Genomic DNA, 21,184 nt, shown 5'->3' on the forward strand with positions numbered 1-21,184 from the left:
ATTATAACTGTATTTTAACAGTTTCGGCTAATATCATGAGAATAAGTTATTTTGCTGAGATTAACGCAAGACAGTTTTGTTCAGGTAACGGAAATTGTTGTGTTCAAAGGGTTTACAATTGAACCTTTGAAACTCTCACTTGAATAAGACTTTGAACTTAAGCGGAATATATACACAAGTGTGTTCACAGAAGGCAACAGAGCTAAATGAACGGAACGAAAAAGCAGCTATCCAGTAAAAGTTGTGTGTATGCAGTCTGAGAGTAATGATGTTTGGGAGACTGGCTGGATCTTACTCGTATACTGTATGTAAACCAGGTCTCTTCCTCACCATTTTACTGTATATTTCCCACGTATATTCCAAAGCATGATATTGATGCAAAATATTAAAGAGGCAGTAGTTTCATGGAAGAAGATACTATTTTGTGGCGCGTGCTGTCTTTATATCATTCATATTTAGTGGTGAAAGTCAATTTACCATTTAGAGCATGTGTGTGTGTGTGTGTGTGTGTGTGTGTGTGTGTGTGTGTGTGTGTGTGTGTGTGTGTGTGTGTGTGTGTGTGTGTGTGTGTGTGTGTGTGTGTGTTTACTTCTTGTGTTTGTTGTGTATTTGTGTTTGGTGTGAGTTTGTGCGTTTGTATGTGTTTGTGTTTGTTGAGTGTCTGTATGTGTTTGTGTTTGTTGTGTGTTTGCGTGTTTGTATATGTTTGTGTTTGTTGTGTGTCCCTGACCGTGTGTCTGTTTTTTTTTTCTTTTAATCCATTATGCCAGTTACACCTTGATATTCTCTCCTGTGTTTCCATAGGAAAGACAAATGCTCGTGGGCCCTTCGGGCCCCTCGCACTTGCTCTTGCGGAGGGCTCTCTCGCTGCTATAATATATTTTAGTTATAGCTGTGGGCAAAAAATCCTACGGAGATCCTATGCCGGGCTCCGGGAGCAGCGTTTTTTGGTCAAAATGTGATCGCTCATTAAATATAGTAAAAGTTTTTCAATCGTGATGGGACCAAGTTTTATCACATCAGCGAATTTTTTGCGATTTTTATGCCAATTGTGGTGCGATTTGAATGTATAATTTCGGCTGCCCAAAACACACACACACACAAACACACACACACACACACACACACACACACACACACACACACACACACACACACACACACTCCTAGTGCTATAGTATATTAGGTATGTCGAGCGCCATTCCCATATCTAATCTTTTTTTGTTATTGATATATTTTCAATATGAACATTGCCTCAGAAACGTGGAAGAGAATGAAAATGTATAACGTAAAGAAAAAAATCACCGAAGAAGTGGTGTTGGCGAACCTCCTGTGCCACGCAGAATACAACCCACCCATTGTCCTGACTCAGCAGCACCTCTGTACACTCCCATGATGAACGCTGGGGGAAGTACACAGGCCCTCATCTTGATTATACACCACACAACATTAACCACAAAACTGTCCCCTGACACTGGATTTCTGCCTGCCCTGTCACCATTGCATAAAACAAAGCGATCAGTTTTTACCAAGCAGTGTTGAGCATCCATATAATTACTGTGTGGATATCATCCAACAAGGTAAATTATTTCTGTTCTTAAGGAAACCTTTTGGCTTATCATTCAACGAAGAGTCACATATAGGCTGCAGTACATCAAATAAATGGATTGTAAATGTCCACACCTATACAACACTACACTACACTAAACCACACTAACACTGCACTACAACGTGCTAGCTGCTTGCAGTAGCTCCTAAACAAGTTACCTAGTATCTGGTAATAGCTCATGGACCTATGCTGTTAATATTTTCGCACATTTAGCAAACACTTTCAAACCTGAATAAAAAAAAAAATAATGTACCTGGTAGTTTCCCAACAAAGATCATTACCTCCACACAGTGACATGAGGCAGATGGTAAAGATAAACTGCAATATACCTCTTTAACTTGGGATGGAGTAGACTGTAGCACCAGTCGAGCAGGGCAGTACTCCCGAGGTGGATGGAAAGCTGATGACAGGGAGTGCTGGAGCTCCCGTTTCATCAGCCCTCAGGACTAGTTCCTGACCATCCCCCTTTGCTGAATTTTTTCAGTGTCTCAGTTACACAGAGAGTAGGCCAGCATGCTCTCCAGTACAAATTTCTCTAACTATCTACACCAAACTACATGCACAGTACACACTACACTTCCTATTCAAAATTCATTTAAAATGGCGTCTCTTCACCAAGCCTCGGAGTCACCAGAGGGGGGGGGACCATAAATGCCCCCACCATCCGCCCCTCTCCCGGTGACGACTCAAGATGCCCGGAACCACTGTCTGACTCACTTCTTCTTCATTTCTGCAACATTCGCGGCCTTTCCTCTAACTTTCGCTCTGTTGAGCACCACCTCTCCTCCTCTAAACCTCACCTTCTTTTTCTAACGGAGACTCAGCTGTCTGAGGCAACTGACAGCAAACCCTTTTCTGTATCCTCCTACTTTCTCTACAGGTATACTCATTTCAAAGCCAAAGGTGGCTGTTGTGTATATATACGCAACGACTTGTCTTGCTCTCGTGTTCCTGAACTCGATTCTTCTGAATTCTCTACACTCTGGCTTTGGCTTTCCTGTCATTCTCTGACTAAATATATCTGTGCTGTTTACTTATCCCCTAATTCTACTGACTATCAAAAATTCTTCAACTATCTTACTTCTACGATGGAACACATTCTATCCATTTCTCCTTTCTCTGAAATCTCCATTCTAGGAGATTTCAATGTACACCACCACCTTTGGCTCTCCTCCCCTTTCACGGATCCACCAGGTGAACAAGCCTACATCTTTTCTATCCTTAATGACCTAGAGCAGCTTGTACAGCACCCTACCCGTATCCCTGACCGTCTTGGAGAGAGCCCCAACATACTTGACCTCTTCCTCACAACTAATCCTTCTGCTTACTCTGTTAATCTTTTCTCTCCGTTGGGCTCCTCCGATCACAACCTTATTACCTTAACCTGTCCTATCGCTCCGGTGCGGCCTGTGGACCCTCCAGGGACACGTCGTTTGTGGCATTTTGGAGCCGGCAGTACTTCTTTGATTTTCCCTGGAATGATTATTGCTTCCATGACCGGGAGCCATCTGAGTGTGCCTTGCGCATTACGGAGGTTATTCTCTCGGGCATGGAAGCATACATTCCTTTCTCATATCCTTTGACTAACGCAAGAAAGCCTTGGTTTAATCATGCTTGTTCTAATGCTGTCCGCAACAAGGAGAGGGCCTACAAAAGGTACCGGAGCCAACCCACCCCTGAATCACATCATCTTTACGTTTCTGCCCGGAATCATGCTAAGTCTGTTCTTCGCTCTACTAAAAATAATTTCATCCATACTAAATGCTCTCAACTCTCCAACTCGAATTCTTCCCGCTCCTTCTGGCACCTTGCCAAAAATCTTTCTATCAACTTTACCTCATCATCCTTCCCTCCTCTTTTCTACTCTGATGGTTCTGTAGCTATTTCTTCTACTGATAAAGCAGATCTCTTCGCACAGACTTTCTCCTCCAATTCCTCCTTAGACGATTCTGGTGCTGTTCCTCCATCTCTTCCCCCCTCTGACTTCCTCATGGCTGACATTAAAATTTCTTCAGTTGATGTATTTTCTGCCATTACTGGCCTCAGTACTAACAAGGCATATGGGCCTGATGGGGTCCCTCCTGTTGTTCTCAAGAACTGTGCTTCTGTGCTTGCACCCTGCCTAGGCAAACTCTTTCGCCTTTGTCTGTCAACTTGTACCTTTCCTTCTTGCTGGAAGTTTGCTCTCATTCAGCCAGTCCCAAAGAAGGGTGACCACTCCCAACCCTCCAACTATCGTCCAGTTGCTTTAACGTCCTGTATTTCAAAAGTTTTCGAGTCAATTCTCAATAGAAAAATTTTAAGGCATCTTTCCTATCACAACCTCCTTTCCGATCGTCAGTACTGGTTCCGTCAGGGACGCTCCACTGGCGATCTTCTCACCTACCTTTCAGACTCCTGGTCATCCTCCTTTCGGGACTTTGGCAAAAGCTTTGCCATTGCACTTGACATCTCAAAGGCTTTCGATCGAGTCTGGCATAAATCTTTAATTTCCAAACTGCCCTCCTACAGTTTCTATCCTTCTATCTGTGCCTTCATCGCTAGCTTCCTTTCTGGTCGTTCTATAGCCGCTGTTGTAGAGGCCATCGTTCTTCTCCTAGATCTATCAACAGTGGTGTTCCTCAGGGCTCTGTCCTATCACCTACTCTCTTCCTTTTATTCATCAATGATCTTCTAAGCTGTACATCTAACCCTATCCACTCATACGCTGATGACTCCACCCTTCACCTTTCCATTCGGTTCCCGCAACGCCCATCTCAACAGTTACTTCAACAAACAAGGGATGAGGCTATGACATACCTAATGTCTGACTTGGCTCGTATCTCTGACCGGGGTAAAAATAATATGGTTGTTTTTAATGCATCTAAGACTCAGTTCTTACACCTATCAACCCGACAAAATCTTCCACAGATATACCCACTAATGTTTAATAATATTCAACTTAATCCTGCATCATCCTTGAACATGCTTGGGGTTTCATTTACTCGAGACTTATCTTGGAAAGATCATATTATATCTCTTGTAAAATCTGCTTCCAAGAGATTGGGTGTGCTAAGCCGACTCTGCTCTTTCTTTACCCCTGCACAATTGTTGACTCTATACAGGGGTTTTATCCGCCCCTGTGTGGAGTACAACTCTCATGTGTGGGGAGGCTCCCCACATACAGCTCTTCTCAATAGGGTGGAGTCAAAGGCTTTTCATCTCATTAACTCTCCTCCTCTTACTGACTCCCTTCAACCTCTGTCTCTTCGCCGCACTGTTGCATCTTTATCTCTTTTCTATCGCTACTTTAATGGTCACTGCTCCTCTGAACTGTCTGCTTGCATTCCTCCACCTCTACGACGGGTGCGTAGCACCCGTCTGGCAGCAAACTCTCATCCCTTTTCTGTCCAACTCTCTAATGCAAGAGTTAACCGTTACTCCCAGTCTTTCATTTATGCAACAGGTCAGCTCTGGAACTGTCTCCCTCTGTATGTATTTCCTGCTGCCTATGACCTCCAGTATTTCAAACGCAGTGTGTCCAGGCATCTCAAAATGATCGGATCTTGAATTTGGCTCTCTATTGTATTTTGTTTTTCTCTTGGAGGGAACTGTAACTGTGGGCTCATGGCCTTTGGTTCCTTTTTCCTCGCATTAAAAAAAAAAAAAAACTCGTACAAATGGTAGTGTGCGTTGAGAACACCTAAAAAAAAAAATATGTGCTTACAACTCTTTTCCAGTTCGGTGCCAATAGAGGCTGAAATAAACTGAGGAAAATGGTGATGCACAGTGTCTGAAACTGAACTCGAAGCCGAGACTGTGGAAAGGAGACAATGATAATGCCAGTGGGCCAGATGGGCAGATCAGCAAAGCGGTATAGACACATACATACAGATGGTGGCGGAGAGAGAGAGGGGGGGGGAGGGTTAGAGTGGAAACAAGAAAGGGGAGGGATTGGAGTACGACTGTATACCATCAAAGGTCATGAATGAGATAAGGAAAGAAAGACTCCAACTGAGGGAGACATACAAGTAGTTAATGAGGTGGTTAGGTTATCACGGCACGAGTCCCCATCACGCCCATCTGCTAATCTGACCGAGGAAACAGGACAAACATGGAGAGGAGGGGTGGAGGAGGAAGGGTTGGGTGCGAGAAGAAAGGGGGGAGAGAGTAGGCGTGAGGGATAGGAAAGGAAGGGAAGAGTGGGGAGTAGGAGGAGAGAGGGAGGGAAGTGGGGAGGGGAAGGAAAGTGGGGAGATGCTAAAATATAGGTAAAGATAGGAACTGAAAAATGAAAGGGTGATGGAAGGCAGTTGAAGGGATGGGAAAAATGGGGAGAGGGTAGGGAGGAAGGAAGTCCCAGAATAGAGAAGAGAAGAGAAGGAAAAGAGTGGGTGAAGGAAGATATACAGGAGAGAAAAAATAAATAAAATGGAGGGGGGAAAGCAGAGGAGTGAGAGAGAAAGGAAAAGTAGTGAAGCAGGAGGAGAGAGTGGGTAGGACGAAGTACAAAGGAGAGCAAACATCAACAGACCTAAAGGTCCTTTCGTGGCTGCATGGTGTAAGGAATCTTGCAACTAACAAAACTATTCTATCAGTTAGTCCTTTTCTCTCCTACTGTCTCTTTCTAATCAGTGACCTTGTAATAACTGAAATGAAACAACAAATTCATCACAGTGTTTTGGCCGAGATTTGATCTCAGGCCCCCGCACCTCACAAGCACGCACGTTACCACTGAGCCAAGAGAATCCTCTTTGGTTCAGTTGTAACGTGCACGCATGTGAAGCGCTGGGTCCTGAGGTCAAATCTCGACCAGGACAGTGTGATTAATTTAAGTTTCATTTCAGTTATTACATTGGTGGCAGCGGTGGGATGTGATGTGAGGCTTGGTTGGCAATTTAATGTTGTTCCTTGGTTAGCTGACAGCGTCCTTGTCCTTACGTTCCAGTGATGAACTGTTCTGTGTAGTCCACAGTGTCCCCAGTGGTGGCCTCCAATGTTACGCTGCCATACGTATTCAAAACTCACCAAATTAATCATCAAGGGAAGAAAAGAGTGATGTGATGAGGTCTATAAAAGCCCACATTGCCCAAAGGCAAAGTGGAGATCCTCTCTTTCGGCTCAGTGGTAACGTGCGCAAGTGTAAAGCGCAGGGCCCTGAAATTGAATCTCGGCCAGGACAGTGTGGTTAATTTGTTAAGTTTCATTTCAGTTATTGCAACCTAAACTCCAATTTCTCTCAGACCCCGAGGCTATCTTTCCTCCTTCACTCTCTTGTTTCTTTTATTTTGCTCTCTAATTGTTTGGTTCTGCACTGCGTCCTTGCAATTTCTCTTCGTCTTTTTTAACGCTGTCCTCTGTTTCTATTCACTGATAAAATTTATATTACAGTACTTACTTATCATACTGTTTTTTTTTTTTTTCAATAAATCTAGGCTAAACTAATACTTAAGTGCATAGTTGATTTATTACCATGAGAAAACTAATATTTCCAGTTACTAAATGGGGCTCCAGTAAATGAACTGAGGTGTGCACAATAGGGTCACCTTGAAATGACGCAAAATTAAAATCTAAAATATTCGCTTCTCGATTCCCTCCAGTCTATCACATTCCGGTCTCCCTTTGGAATCTATTTTCATTTCCCTCCCACCTCCTTCTTTATATCCAACTTCCCGCCCTTCCTTTTCTTACACATTCTGTTCATGACATTTTCCACCCATGACTTTTGCCTATTATTCACTTTTCAGCATTTAAGTCATACCAAACTCTTTCCAATATGACGATTGTCTTTCTTTTTTTTCTGTTTTAATCCCTACTCTTTCCCTTCTCACACGCTCCCTCTTTCCCTTTCTCTTTTCTTCTTAATAGATGTCCAATTATTCCAGGCTTCCTCTTACCTTTCCCGTTGTTGTTGTTGTTGTTGTTGTTGAGGCCCCCAGGCTCATGTGAACCTGACTGACTGCACCATCACAGCATATAACTAGTACCACTCATCATCACATTACAGTACATAACTTATTCTATAAATCATTACAGCCTATAACTTATACCACACATCATACTTACATACAACTCAACGACACATCAAATTATGTACCTCATATCACACACCTCCACAACCTGTGCATCCTTGTTTTAATGCAGAATATGTAACTCACTTCACACACCATTACAACTAGTGTCACTCATATAAGAAATAACTATTAATAATGGCCAATGAGCCATCACAACAAACAACTTTTTTTTTACCATCACAGCATATTTCTCTTACGACACATCATCAAAACATATAATTTGTATACACATACCATAGTAATGTAAGTACCACATGTCATCACAACATATAAATCTATTACGTAGAATCACAACATACAACTGTGTATCTCTGTATCTACATATTTCCATTATTTTCCAGAGAGAAGAAGCATAATTTTGTTCGTGACTTATGTGAAACCAAAAAATGAGGGACTTACTCTGCGACATAGGCATAAGCAAAGTTGGAAGTGCATCATCTTTAAGCATTTTCTGTTTTTGTAGTATTGGTAGATCAAGTAATTCATGCTTAAGACTCCTTTCAAAGGCAGTTGGTTCAAAATGCTTATAATATGTCCGTGCATTATCAACGATGATCTTATCTTTTCCTCCACACAGATGAATCCATTTCTCCCGGAGTTCCTCATTTCTAGGGAAACGATAAAAGGAAATTTCGTCATCTCGAGAGTGTGATGAGCACCCAAAGACAAAATTGACTCCAGCATTTTTCCTACTATTGACGTTAGGCTTATCTGATGATAATTCGATGCAGCTGCTTTCTCACCCTTTTTTAAAATGGGCACTACGTTTGCGGTCTTCCACACCTCTGGAACTTCTCCTGAATTTAAAGAATCATTCAGTAACGTTAAATGGGGCTGACATAATTCTTCTTTGGTTTCCTTTATAATTTTTGTATATATATCTTCCTGACCTGGCGATTTTGGGATTTTTAACTTATTTAATTTCTTTCGATACGTCCTCCTTACTAACGGTATTTTACCAAGAATATTGTCCGAGTTATCATCGTAAATATTTACTGCTCTAGGGACCAGGTCTACAGTAGATTTTCTTTGGTAAATACAGTACTGATACGAAATATTTCATAACCTCGCTTTGCTCTTCTTATCTCCCTCTTTACACCCCTATTCAAAATCGCGTACCGGTTACGTAAGTGTTCCTCTCCACTTTTTATTTTTCTATATGTTCATTTCCTTTAATCTATTGGAAATTTTAATCTGTTGTTTAACTGTCTTGGTTCTGAATTATTCGTTCTAAACGGTTTTGAAGGGATTTATCTATACTGGCCTCTAAGTATTATTTTTACTAACTCATTATATCTCTCACTGGCCGAACGACTGCTTTGTACCGGACCTGAGTTAATCTCCGTCACCTGAACTACATTCCCACCTGCATCCTGTCCCTAACCTATGACCTGGGGTTCCCCACTGACCTGACTCTCCCTAAAATACTGTAGGAACGTTTTTATAACCAGGCAACTGAGCCTCCCATTGATACTGGCGACACCACATGAACGTGGCCCTCTACAGCACCCATACCCTTCCAAAAAGGCAGAACCACAAAGGGGGATACGGAGAGGGTAATAAAGATACAAAACACAGACAGTGACACAGGAGACAGTGGCAGTATGCAGTCATTTCGTGTAGGCTAGGAGAGTAGGGCAGACAGAAGACCCGACGGAAAAACAGAAGACAGCAATAGTAGACAGTAGTATGGTGTAAGCTAGGAGGAGGACAGGAAACATTATGCGACACAGTTGGTGAAACAGAAGACTGTGATAGCAGGCAGCGGTATGATGTAGATTAGGCTGTTTGCTGCGGACCGTCGTTGATTTGCTAATATCCACTCCACAAGCACAGTGACAGTCAGTATGCTACAACACAAAGACGTCCTAGCCATTGAGCCTCCCACACTTTCCTTAACATATCATCCCTAACTTCTGCTTCATTGTTCTCTCCAACTCATCCTGTTCTCTCCCGTCTTACTTTCTCCTAGATTTTTCTCCTACCCGTTCCAATCCATCCCATTCACGACCTCATCTTTTATTCTTTTCTTTCCTCTTCACAGGTTGTATTCATATAAAGTTCTAACAATTATTACGGTAAACAAGAATGCATTAGCAGTTGGTTATTGTTACAGATCTGTTTATTTTTTGTGTTGTATTTTGCCTTGTCCTTCTGCCTAAGGATGGCTTTACACTCCGTCTTCTGTCTTTCTTTCCTTCATTCTTTCCTTTTCCTTCTGCCTGTGGGTGACTCTACACTGAGTGACAAGCCAAATGGTTTCCTGTACACAAGGAAACCATTTACTACGCTGGGTGGTAACCATATAGCCAAATTTTGGCAACTGGTGGTTTAGTGGGTAATTATTGCGCTCCAGTCTGATTGAGCTGGTGAAGGTTTATATCCAAGGGGTGGTTGGGGTTGATTGCTCATGTAATACTACTCAGGGATGAGTGAGGCTGGTCACTCTCATCTTAAATGTCGAGACCAACTGCCTAGCCCCGGGCTCCTACGCTCCTCATGGGGCAATGTAGGATTGGATGGTGGATGGATGGATGGTATTTTGTTAATCAATAGTCACTCTGTGAATTGTTTGGTAGTTGTACGAGTGAAGACAAAAGCATACTGAAGTAATCTTATGCACAACTTCAGCTTAGGTCAGTTTATAAATCCGGCCCCCATGCCTCTCTTTCCTTTCCATGCCTTCACCTCCTCCCCCCAGCCCGACTGCCACCCCGATGCGTCAGCACTTGTTGAGAATTATGATCCTTGTGCTGACTGAAGATAAGGCTGTTAGTTACCTGCCTCACGGGTACTGCTGATGTTGGTGGCTTTACCCAAAAGAAATGACGGGTTAATTTAGAGGCAGCAGAAGAAGTGGGAATGTTAGCGCGAGCCATTTGTCTGTGTGTCTGTCTGCTGCGTGACATTACATCTTTTTATCTTATTAGGGTGGCTGTAAGAAGAAGGTTAGGCGTTTGCCTGTAGACTATATAACTTAGATGAACTTTGTACTTTTCATATCACTCGACTTATACATATCGATCAGTCTCAACATCGACTTGGTGGATGACAGAGACATCTGTACGCGATGTCACTGGCATAACCGGGAGTCTCCACTGCCTGGTTATGCAAACGTTCCTCAGCTCCCTCACCATCCCCCCAAGGGAGGATGGTGGACTGTGGTAGAATGGCAACTTCAGCCTGCGGTCCACCGGGTTCACATTTCACATGAGCCTGAACCACAACAATAACCTCTACTATAATCTCTCATTTCATCCTGTTCCCATTATTCATAATACTCTTAACCTCGACTGCAGCCTTTCATTCCATCCCACCCCGACACCTTGCCAACACTATGTAGTCTTTGGCTTTCCACACGACGCTAAATTTGCTACTTTCATACCACCGTATACTAGACTCTTGCATATCCAATTTCCTATTAACACGCTACTTTCCTTTGTTTCCATGAGGCCAAAACTATCACGGATGCTTATTCTTATAAAGTCAAACATTCAATTTCACCCTCCACTGCTTAAGACCTGTACTGTACATTCGTGTGTGTGTGTGTGTGTGTGTGTGTGTGTGTGTGTGTGTGTGTGTGTGTGTGTGTTCCACGTCGGGTCAAGGGCGTCTGCGTTCAATAACTGGCTTTCCAATTATCTTGATGATGGAAAGGAGTAGGGGAAGGGAAAAACGAGGCGTGGACAAATTGTTATTGGTGTGAGATTCCGCAACACCCCTTCCATACCTATTTAGCCTGCGCCTTACACCCCAGAACCTTCTTTACATTGTGGGTGCAAAATGATCAGTTATAAATTTCCAAAAACATCATACATGAGTATGTTAAGGTGTAATATCGCAAATAAATAGGTAAGGAAGAAGTGCCACGAGGACACCTACGACACTTAGAATACGGCTCATGTCAGGATGATGAGGAAACAACAGGATGAGAGGAAGGCTAACGGGAAAACGGCTTATAAATATTGCGTACCAACTGCACGAGGGTCTTCAGGCACACAGTTAATTTTACAAAGTCTCAATCTTCCCCTAACGACCCGCAGTAGTCAGTGTTTCACCCAGGTCCCAGTTCATAATGCTGGGACGGGCGAGGGAAGGGGAGAACTAACGTTGTCTAAAAGTCTGACTGGCAAGAAAACCGAAGTCTAATGAACTGATGATGAGAATGACTGATAGGGACGATAGTAAAGGTTTTGGTTATCACAGTCGAGGGGTTTGAGAACTAGCCTGAGAGTGTTAATATTGTCACCATAAACTCTCTCACGGTACTACCAACTCTAGTACTTATTCCTGAGAACACCAGACGATTTTATTCAGGTGATAGTAAGTCTTAGGAGGCTGGGGGTTACTGCTGGTGCCATTCACTGTCATGGTCAAGCCAGCTCTAGCATTCTTTTCCAGTAAACATAAGACAGTTTTTTTCAGCTGAGGGTGAATCGCAGGAGCCTGAATTTGAAGAGAGCAAGTTACACTGAGGATTAAGAAAGTTATGATAGTGAGACCAGGGATGAGGAAATAACAGAGTGTGAGTGAGGAGGATATGGGTGAGGTAAGGTGGAGGGACTGTGAGTTGATGTGGACATGAGAGTGATGATTGTGATATTGGACGCGAGATGATGTGAGGTGAGGATGGGGTGAAACTGAATGATATGTATAGAGATAAGCATGATGGGTAAAAATAAAATGATGTGGAGGTGAGAATGATGCACTGAAAGCGAGACAGTGTGAAGAAAGGGTAATGATAAACTGACACAGGCGATAAAGAAAGGTGAAAGTTTATGTAGGGAAAGGAAAGAGTACAATAATTTCACCTTAACTTGGCCCAGATTTTCGGTCTTTTGCAGATTATTTCACATATCTCAGTGACAGTAAAGGATGATGTTACCACTGTTTATTCTGTCCATTGCACTTCTTTTTGACTAGTATTCTATTCTACTATTAATCTGTTGTTATAGTTCAACATTCAAGATGGAGAGATGGAAACAAATTAGCCATGTTACAGTAAAGGAGTATACAGTGCTTGAGAGTGGAGTCTTGGGGTGGATAGGGTGAAGTACTAAGAGTAAAGTGATGTGGCTATGAGGATGAGGTAATATTTGTACTAAGGTGAGGACAGGGTGGATAGAAGAGGAGTGGAACAGTAAGGAGCAATGGGGTAGGTGGTAAGGATAATGCAATGTTAGGATGAGAGTGGAATGACGTTTATATGAAGATGACAGTGAATAGCATGATATCAAAGAGAAAATATCATGAGAGTGTAGGTGTACAGAGGAATAAAAGAACTAATTGTTAGAGGAATGATGGTGAGGGTGCGTTGGGGTGGAGTGTCAGTGTGAGACATGGCAGCATCTCCCACATGGTACTGATTACTGTCAGTTGGCCTTGTCATGCTGCGGCAGATGGTGAAATATATACAAAAAATAAAAAATACTCTCATGAACAGCAAGTTGTTTTTGGGTAATCAGGTTGAGGCTAGCATTGTTTTGGTATCGATCAATAGCGCACTGAAAAGCGCCTGATGTATTTTATATATGGATATCTCTATGTATTTTTTTTTTTATGTCTATTCTCTTGAACTTACCTTCTCCGGCTTCGTATTCAACTCAACCTATTTATTTATTTGTGAGATACACACACACTATATATATATATATATATATATATATATATATATATATATATATATATATATATATATATATATATATATATATATTGTATATACACGTGTGTGTGTGTGTGTGTGTGTGTGTGTGTGTGTGTGTGTATTCAGTTTTGAGAGCTTGATCCGATTTAGACCAAACTAGGTAGAAAGGTTGAAGATCAGCCTAGGGGCTGACGTGTTCTTTTTTTTAGGACAATATGTCAAAGGTCAATATCACCTGGCAAGGTCAACATAAACAGTTGAGATTTAGATTAAGCTTTGTTGAATATTCAGAGATAAAACAAGCTGGAAAGATTCGATTTGTAGAACAATGTCAAAGGATTAGGTCACAAGACAAGGTCAAATGTTCGGCTGTATTATCCAAGCTGTTTTGAATGAGTTTTGATAAAACTTGGTGGTTGGACTGAGAATCATTTCCTGAAAAGAGATTCGATTTTGATTTCCACAGATCAAAGTTCAAAGGTACGGAGAAATGTAAGTTCAAACAGTTTTATAAGATTTCAATCAGGCCTAGTGAAACTGTTGAGAGCTAGGCATGAATGAAGTAATATCATTTTGAGAATAATCGGTCGAAGATCAGGGTCACAGTGAAACAGTTCAATATTCTCCCCTCTAATCATTTGTAAGGCGCGGTCGTTTCACTGTCTCAGTGTTCTTTCTTCTGTTATTACTATGATTATCTTTCTTACTTCCCTCACAGGATTAGTAGAGGAGTAGCTAAAAATATTATCTGCATTCCCTTCCGCCAGGCCCTGTTATACCCAGACTTTGTAACTAATGTCACCTCCCTTTTGGTACTCCTCCCTCTTCCACTCTGGGCTTCACTAAAATGGTTTCTATTCGTCATTAAAAAATAATTATATAGAACTGAATTGCATGCAAGTAAAACAAATCACTAATAAATTCCCTATGAAGTGACACATTATATCATTAATTTTAACAACAAACCTTACAGATCGTGTAGGTCATTACTGTGACTACCAAGGGATTGATTCAGGTGAGGAGAGCACGATATGCGACTTGAATATTGACAAATTTTATGTTTAAAGATACTCGTATAAACACATGTAAAGCTGAAAATCTAATAATTGTCTTCAATTTTTCGATTAGGATACGTCTTTGTTTTATAGTCAGCAGTTCACTCCCATTACCTGTTAAGCGCTACGGTACTCCTGTCATAAACCCAACAATACTCCAACGGAAGGTGACCACACTACAACGGACCAACCTCACAACCACCCTACCCTCACCCCAACACACTGACAATACGTTAACTCTATCCCACTTTACCCAACACATTAACACCCCATTTAACTCTATTCAGCAGGATCCAACTCATCTCTTACTCACCATCCACTACCCATTACCTATGCCCACATTCCATCAAGGCCGGACCCTACACACCATCCATTAAGACTCCACCCGACACCCATTCGCACCTAGACTTCCATCCACCCCCCCCCACCCGCATATCCCCCACCCATCAGGACCTTAACTTTGCCCCACTGTCCACTCACCACCCAGTATTCCTTTCCATCAAGACCCATATAAGTTTTCACCCTACACCATTTGGACCTCATCTATTCCATAATCCATCACGATTGGGCTCATCTCTCTCTCTCTTTCTCTCTCTCTCTCTCTCTCTCTCTCTCTCTGTCTCTCTCTCTCTCTCTCTCTCTCTCTCTCTCTCTCTCTCTCTCTCTCACCAGTAATTAGTCGCCACCCCAATTCATAAAAAATTCACCCACCATGATCAAGCCCATCCTTCACTCACTGTCCAATATCCACCAGCCCATTCCACCAAAAGTTACTCATAAGTACTCCACCCAACACCCACCCAAGCTAACCTCTCGATTCCACCCGGACCAGCACCTTGACCCCACCCATAACCCTACCATAGGCCCCACCAGCACCCACCCAGGCTCCCAGTAAACCTTTAGTGATGTGTGAACATGCCACAGTAACCAAAACCACAGGGGCGCCTGGGACCATCCTTCATAATGCTCTCCCATCATACCATAAAACACACACACACACACACACACACACACACACACACACACACTTTTTTCTTACATGTTCGTGCATGGTCTCCGTTTCGCCTCAAGCAGGGAACATTAATCGTCTTTTGCTGTGGCACATCACCATTCAACCTTTATTTCCTCTCTATCTCCAGGAGGTATTCGAAGTGGCACTGGAAATATCGTAATACCTCTACCTAAGCTACTATAGTTATCCCTCCTACATATACATGGATATTCTCTTGTACATTATTGATGTGAAGTTCCTCGATATTACAAGTATATAAGGAAAACAAGAGCATATCAAAATGTACTATGCCAAAATGTCTCGTTAAAGAAAGATTGCTGCGAAGCCTCCTGTGACATATACAGTTGCGATAAAGTCGTGGAAGGGGGATTAGAAGGAGAGCAGAGAAGTTACAAGACACAGACGGTGAAATAGAAGATAAGGTACTGGCAAAAGACGGTGGTATGCTGAGATTTGGTTGAGTTGTTGCAGACTGATGCTTGTGAGCGTCCACTTCACAATATCACTGGCAGTCAATGGGGCTCGAACACATATTAACAGCGCCTCCCCATCCCACACACACAAGGCCGGTACGAAATTGATCTAGCCACAGAGTCTCCTAGAATATGGCTTTCTTCCATTGACCTCCATCATCCCCTCTTTGGTACTAAAAATGAATGGCATCATATGGTGGCACTGATGTAACCAAGCCATTCTGCTACAGTTACTCAAACGTCTCTCAACTCCCCTCCTATCCACCGAAAGGAGGATAGTGAACTGCAGGAAATGGGTAAAATCAGGCAGCAGTCCATCGGGTCTACGTCCACATGAGCCTGGGGCCTCAACAAAAACAACAACAACAATCCCATCTGTGCTTAGCCGTCCCCCCCCCCCAAGGTGGTCCAGGCAGCCACAGACCAGCACTAATATCCTTCCATCTCACCTTTCTTGGCACTTAGCGTGTCCAAGGGGCGTATATAGCAATGGTCCTCACCCACTTACAGGAAAAAAACGTCTCTATGGCAGTTAACTATTAACAGATTTTATTATTTCACATTTGGAAGCTTTCATATTCATGCTAATTTAGTTACGATGTGTTTGGTGGTTGTATGATTGAAGATAAAAAGTACAAACAAGGAATTCTATACACAAGTGAAGCGTAAGAGAGTATATAAGTACGACCCCAAATCATACCCAGTGTAACACACGTGCTTCGCTGTCTGTATTATTCTTGATGCTGTCAGACGTTTTTATTCAACTTTGGGGTGACCATTCATAGTGAAGGATTACAGTCAAGGCTGTATATAGTTTTAGTACAAAAGTACCATTTCTAGAATATTATAATTAACTTAAGGAGAATCTCTTGTTATCAAACCTTTAATGAAGGGTTTATATAATAAACCCAGTTCAAAAAGTCTTCATTACGCAGAGTGAAACCGTCTGGGAATGGCAAGAATTAATTAAAAAAAAATCCACGGCATGTAGGAATGAACACAGGTGCTTCGTTATATTACCTGCAAATGAAAATGGAGAGACCCTATATAAAATAAGCCTATTCGCATAAAGCGATGTTAGGGCCCAGCGATCAAGTATATAGAAGAAAAAGCACTGTGCCTCATTATGAGAGTCAGTGATAAAAAGGGTGGCACCATTGGGCTCTGTAATATGAAAGGGCCTTCTAACGGGTAACGCCGCATAGTTTGTGTGTCCGCCGCCAGGGCGGCGGTGCTGTAGTGGCAGCCATGTGCACCCTGCCTGACGCCCGCACTTTTAGAAATCAGCCGATTAGATCAGAAAATATAGTGCCATGGTCCGCGCGCAGTTTACGGATGCAACAATGGGTACAGGAATTCACAGATGAGAGATGGCATTAAATTTCAAAGGTTAGAAATATATCTTGTTGCTAATTCTACAAGATTACTGGATATGTTAAATGGCCGAGAAAAACTTTCTTCCTTCTCAAGATGCACTGGTATCAGCATCTAAAAGCTGTAGTTATTTGAGCATTTTTACTGGCAAGAGGGACAGGGAAGGCCTCCTCTTTTCTTACCGTCAACCCATCCACAGAGTTTGGTCTACAGTGGATCAAAACTGATTACAGTGTGCCTGCCATATAATCTTGACCTTCGACTCACTGTTCTCAAAAGCAGTGGGCTTATCCCATGTTTTGATCCTCAAGCTTTCCATTAATTTTGGTTCAAATCGGACCATAACCGTTTGAGTTATAGTTTCTCTCTCTCTCTCTCTCTCTCTCTCTCTCTCTCTCACACACACACACACACACACACACACACACACACACACACACAAACGTGCGCGCGCTCGAACGCAAGACATTTCCTCAGTCGCCCTGGTGTACATCGAAGTACAGACCAAACAAGTAAAGAGACAACCTAAATTTACATTACTGCAGATCAGGAAGGAATATCAGCAAAGGAACTGGTAGATCGGGGGAGGAGGAGGTATGGGTGTGTGACAGTGGGAGGGAGGGGGAAAGGAGAGGGAGATAGGGGAGCGATATTGGGGGAGGTATTGGGGCGAGGAAGGTGAGAGAGAGGGAGGGAGCGAGGGAGTTCAGCGATAACAATCTGTTAACTGAAATGCACTACTTACCTACCGCTGTTTACAGTCCAGGGGTCGTATTCAAGTCAGTTTAGTAGGAACTTTGCCACTTACTCCCTATCAGTTTATTTCTGCATACGGTAAGTAATATCAATATTTATGATAAATGTAGCCTATTCTGTTAAGTATATTGACGTCAATATGATATAAGATTTAATATGCAAGATTTCTTTCTGTAGTATATGAAAAGTAAATCAATAAGAGAAAGGACCTCGAAAAACTTTTTAAGCCGACGAGAATATGGCAGGAGGAGGAAGAGGAGGAGGAGGAGATTGTGGTGGTGGTGGTTGTGGTGGGCTGTGATGCCTCAGGTTTAGTTACAGTTTACAGAACCATAACTTGTTTGATGGGTAGGAGGAGACCAGAGCTTGTTGTTATTGTTATCTCCAGTCTGTGTGACCGAGCAGACCCATCTACCGCAGACAAGCAATAGCTGTACACCCATGACACACAAGCGGGGAGGAGGATGTGATAGATAAAATATCACTGACGAAGAGGGACTACGAAATCTCCGTAGCCACTCAGAAAACTACCCAGAATCTTTGCCCACATAAGAAGAAGTAACATGTTTATTTCTTTTTCCTTACTTTATTTTCTTCCTCTTCAAGTTTTGTCTCTGCTTTGCCAGGCTTATTTTCCTTTTCCTCATACATATTTCCCACTTCCTTATACACCTTTTTTTGTCTCCCTCCTCCTCCTCCATTCCCTCCTTCTCCTTTTCCCTTCCACCCAACTCTCTTACATTACCCTCTCCCTTTTTCCTCTTCTTCTCCGGCATTCTCTTTCTCCCTCTTTCTCCTAGTTTCCCCTCTTCCTTTTGCATTTCTCCCTTATAATTTTCTAATTTCTCTCATTTTCCTTCTTCTTTCACCCATTCTCTGTTTTATTTGATTTTTCTCTCTCTCCTATTTTTTCTACTTTATCCCATTCTCTTTTCATTTCTACCTCATCCGAGTTTTCCTCGTCGCTCCTCCTCTCTCCCAGTCAGGCTGCGATGTCTCTCTCTAACCGCCCTCCCTCATCTTCACTTTATTTATCAAAGTTCCCCAAGTTCCTCCTCTTTTCCAGTTTCCTCTTCCTCTCTTCCACTTTTCCTCTCCTCTCTTCCTCTCTCTGTGTCAGGCCCCGATGTGCCTCTGAGTAAACACTGCCACACAAACACTGTCACAGGGGGCGGCCATAAACCCTCCAGCAAGAGATTTATTGTAGGTGTGTCGCCGATGTTTACCCACCACTACACGATGCACCACGCTCCTTTTGTCTAACCGCAGCTCCCTCCACCACCACCGCTACAAACATCTCTATTGATCTCTTCTTTGCCTTTGCGTTAAGCTGACAGTGTGTGGAATATGTGGCGATTTCTGTGTTCGCTGAGTTACTGTTATTATGATGTGTACAAGACATCCGCCACCATCACCAGCATCTTCAGTGATTTCTATTTGTCTTCCTTTCCGTTTACACTAGCAACCTGTACGATGTGTGTGTGTGTGTGTGTGTGTGTGTGTGTGTGTGTGTGTGTGTGTGTGTGTGTAGAAGGGCGGGGGAGTTGCACTTACCGATTAGCTGCTGCATAATAGTTGTAAGATTCAATGAATGGTTTTGCCTGTTCTGTATTATCCCGTTATAATAGACTTCAGTCTGTGATTTCAGGTCACGCTGGGTTCCGTCCATCGTTTAGTCCTTTCTCCATGCTGAGGATAAGTCAGGTTGTTTCCTTTAATATATAAAGAAAAAGATTACGTACGGATTTAAACAAATAACCAAATTATTATCATTTTTATTAAGTTTGCGTCATATAAAGGAAGTACAATACAAATGAAGTTCTCACAACGCATGCCGGATATGGCAGGTGGTCCAGATATCTAATGCTCCTGATTAACTAGCTGGTAATTGGTTATCTTGTGTTGTGAAGCATCTTTTGTCCTACGCTGTGTACCTGTAGCCTTCAATTACAATGGCTGGCCTGGATTCTCGTTAGATTAACAAGGTATTTACCACAACTTCCTACCCATCTTATTTCTAGAATTTATCAGTAATCACAACTGATATTCAAATAAACTGTATCGATGCAAAAAAATACGTAGGTGTGAGACAAGACAACGCAATGCAAATATATCGCAAAGGAAGAGGTGTAGTAGTTGTAGTAGTTGTTCCCTAGGCAGTCCGGCCGAACAGCCCCGAGTTCCTTAGGAAGGCCATGGCCGAGACCGGGCTTTCCCACAGAGCTCTCAAAGATTGTATGTTGTGTTGCTGGCGTAGGTGATTGTGTGCAATGCAGTCTTCCATAATGTGCTTAATAGTATGGGGTGCTGTGTTTCTTCCTGGACAGGCATCAGCGACGGAGTCATCCAGCCTCTTCTGGTAGCTTAAGAGGGCTGGATGGTGCCCACATCTCAGCCTGGCCAGGTGGACCATGTCCTCACGAGGGAGATAGGATTCAGAAGAGTGGATGTCAGGAAGCCGTGCATGCAGGTGTGTGTTGTCTTTAAGTGACTGAATTTAGCGGCGAGTGATCTGGGTGTGGATATGCTTCTGGAATCTGGTCTGAGATGGGCGAGGGGGGAGAGATGACAGTATTTGTGTATCGTATCGTGTGCTGGGTGTTGTTTTGATGTTCCCTGATGTGGGTGGATGTGCTGCCATATAATATAGTGGATGTTGTGGGTTTGTGGAGGCTGCAGCAAGAAACTGGGTGCCTCTCTTGTCTAGGTGATCCTTGACTTTGAGGACTTTGGTTTCTTGATGTAGGTGGTCTGTGGGTGTAGTAGCTGTGCAGCCTGTTATTATTTTTAGGGCCTTGTTCTGTATGGTCTGTGGAGTGTTGTAGTGTGTTTTGGTGAGGTTGGAAGCCCAGGCAGGGCTTGCATAATTCATCACTGAACGTATATATTGTTTTTATACTGTGGTGGTGGTTTTTTTGTTGTGTCCGAATGTTGTATGGGCAAGTGACCTCAAAGCATTGAGTCTTGGTGTTATTTTATATTTAATGTTTGTGATGTGTTGTTTAAATGACATTGATGTATTGTATGTTACACCAAGGATTTTGTGTGTGTGTGTGTGTGTGTGTGTGTGTGTGTGTGTGTGTGTGTGTGTGTGTGTGTGTGGGAGGGGAGTGTTGTTTATGGTGAGGTGTGGGATGTGACTGTGTTCTACTGTCCAGTTTGTGAGAAGGGTCACTGTAGATTTGGCTGGAGCTATTTTGAGCAT

This window comes from Coenobita brevimanus, chromosome 13, assembly GCF_032717465.1.
Source record: "Coenobita brevimanus isolate Jiangsu-jjx chromosome 13, ASM3271746v2, whole genome shotgun sequence".
Classification (NCBI taxonomy): domain Eukaryota; kingdom Metazoa; phylum Arthropoda; class Malacostraca; order Decapoda; family Coenobitidae; genus Coenobita; species Coenobita brevimanus.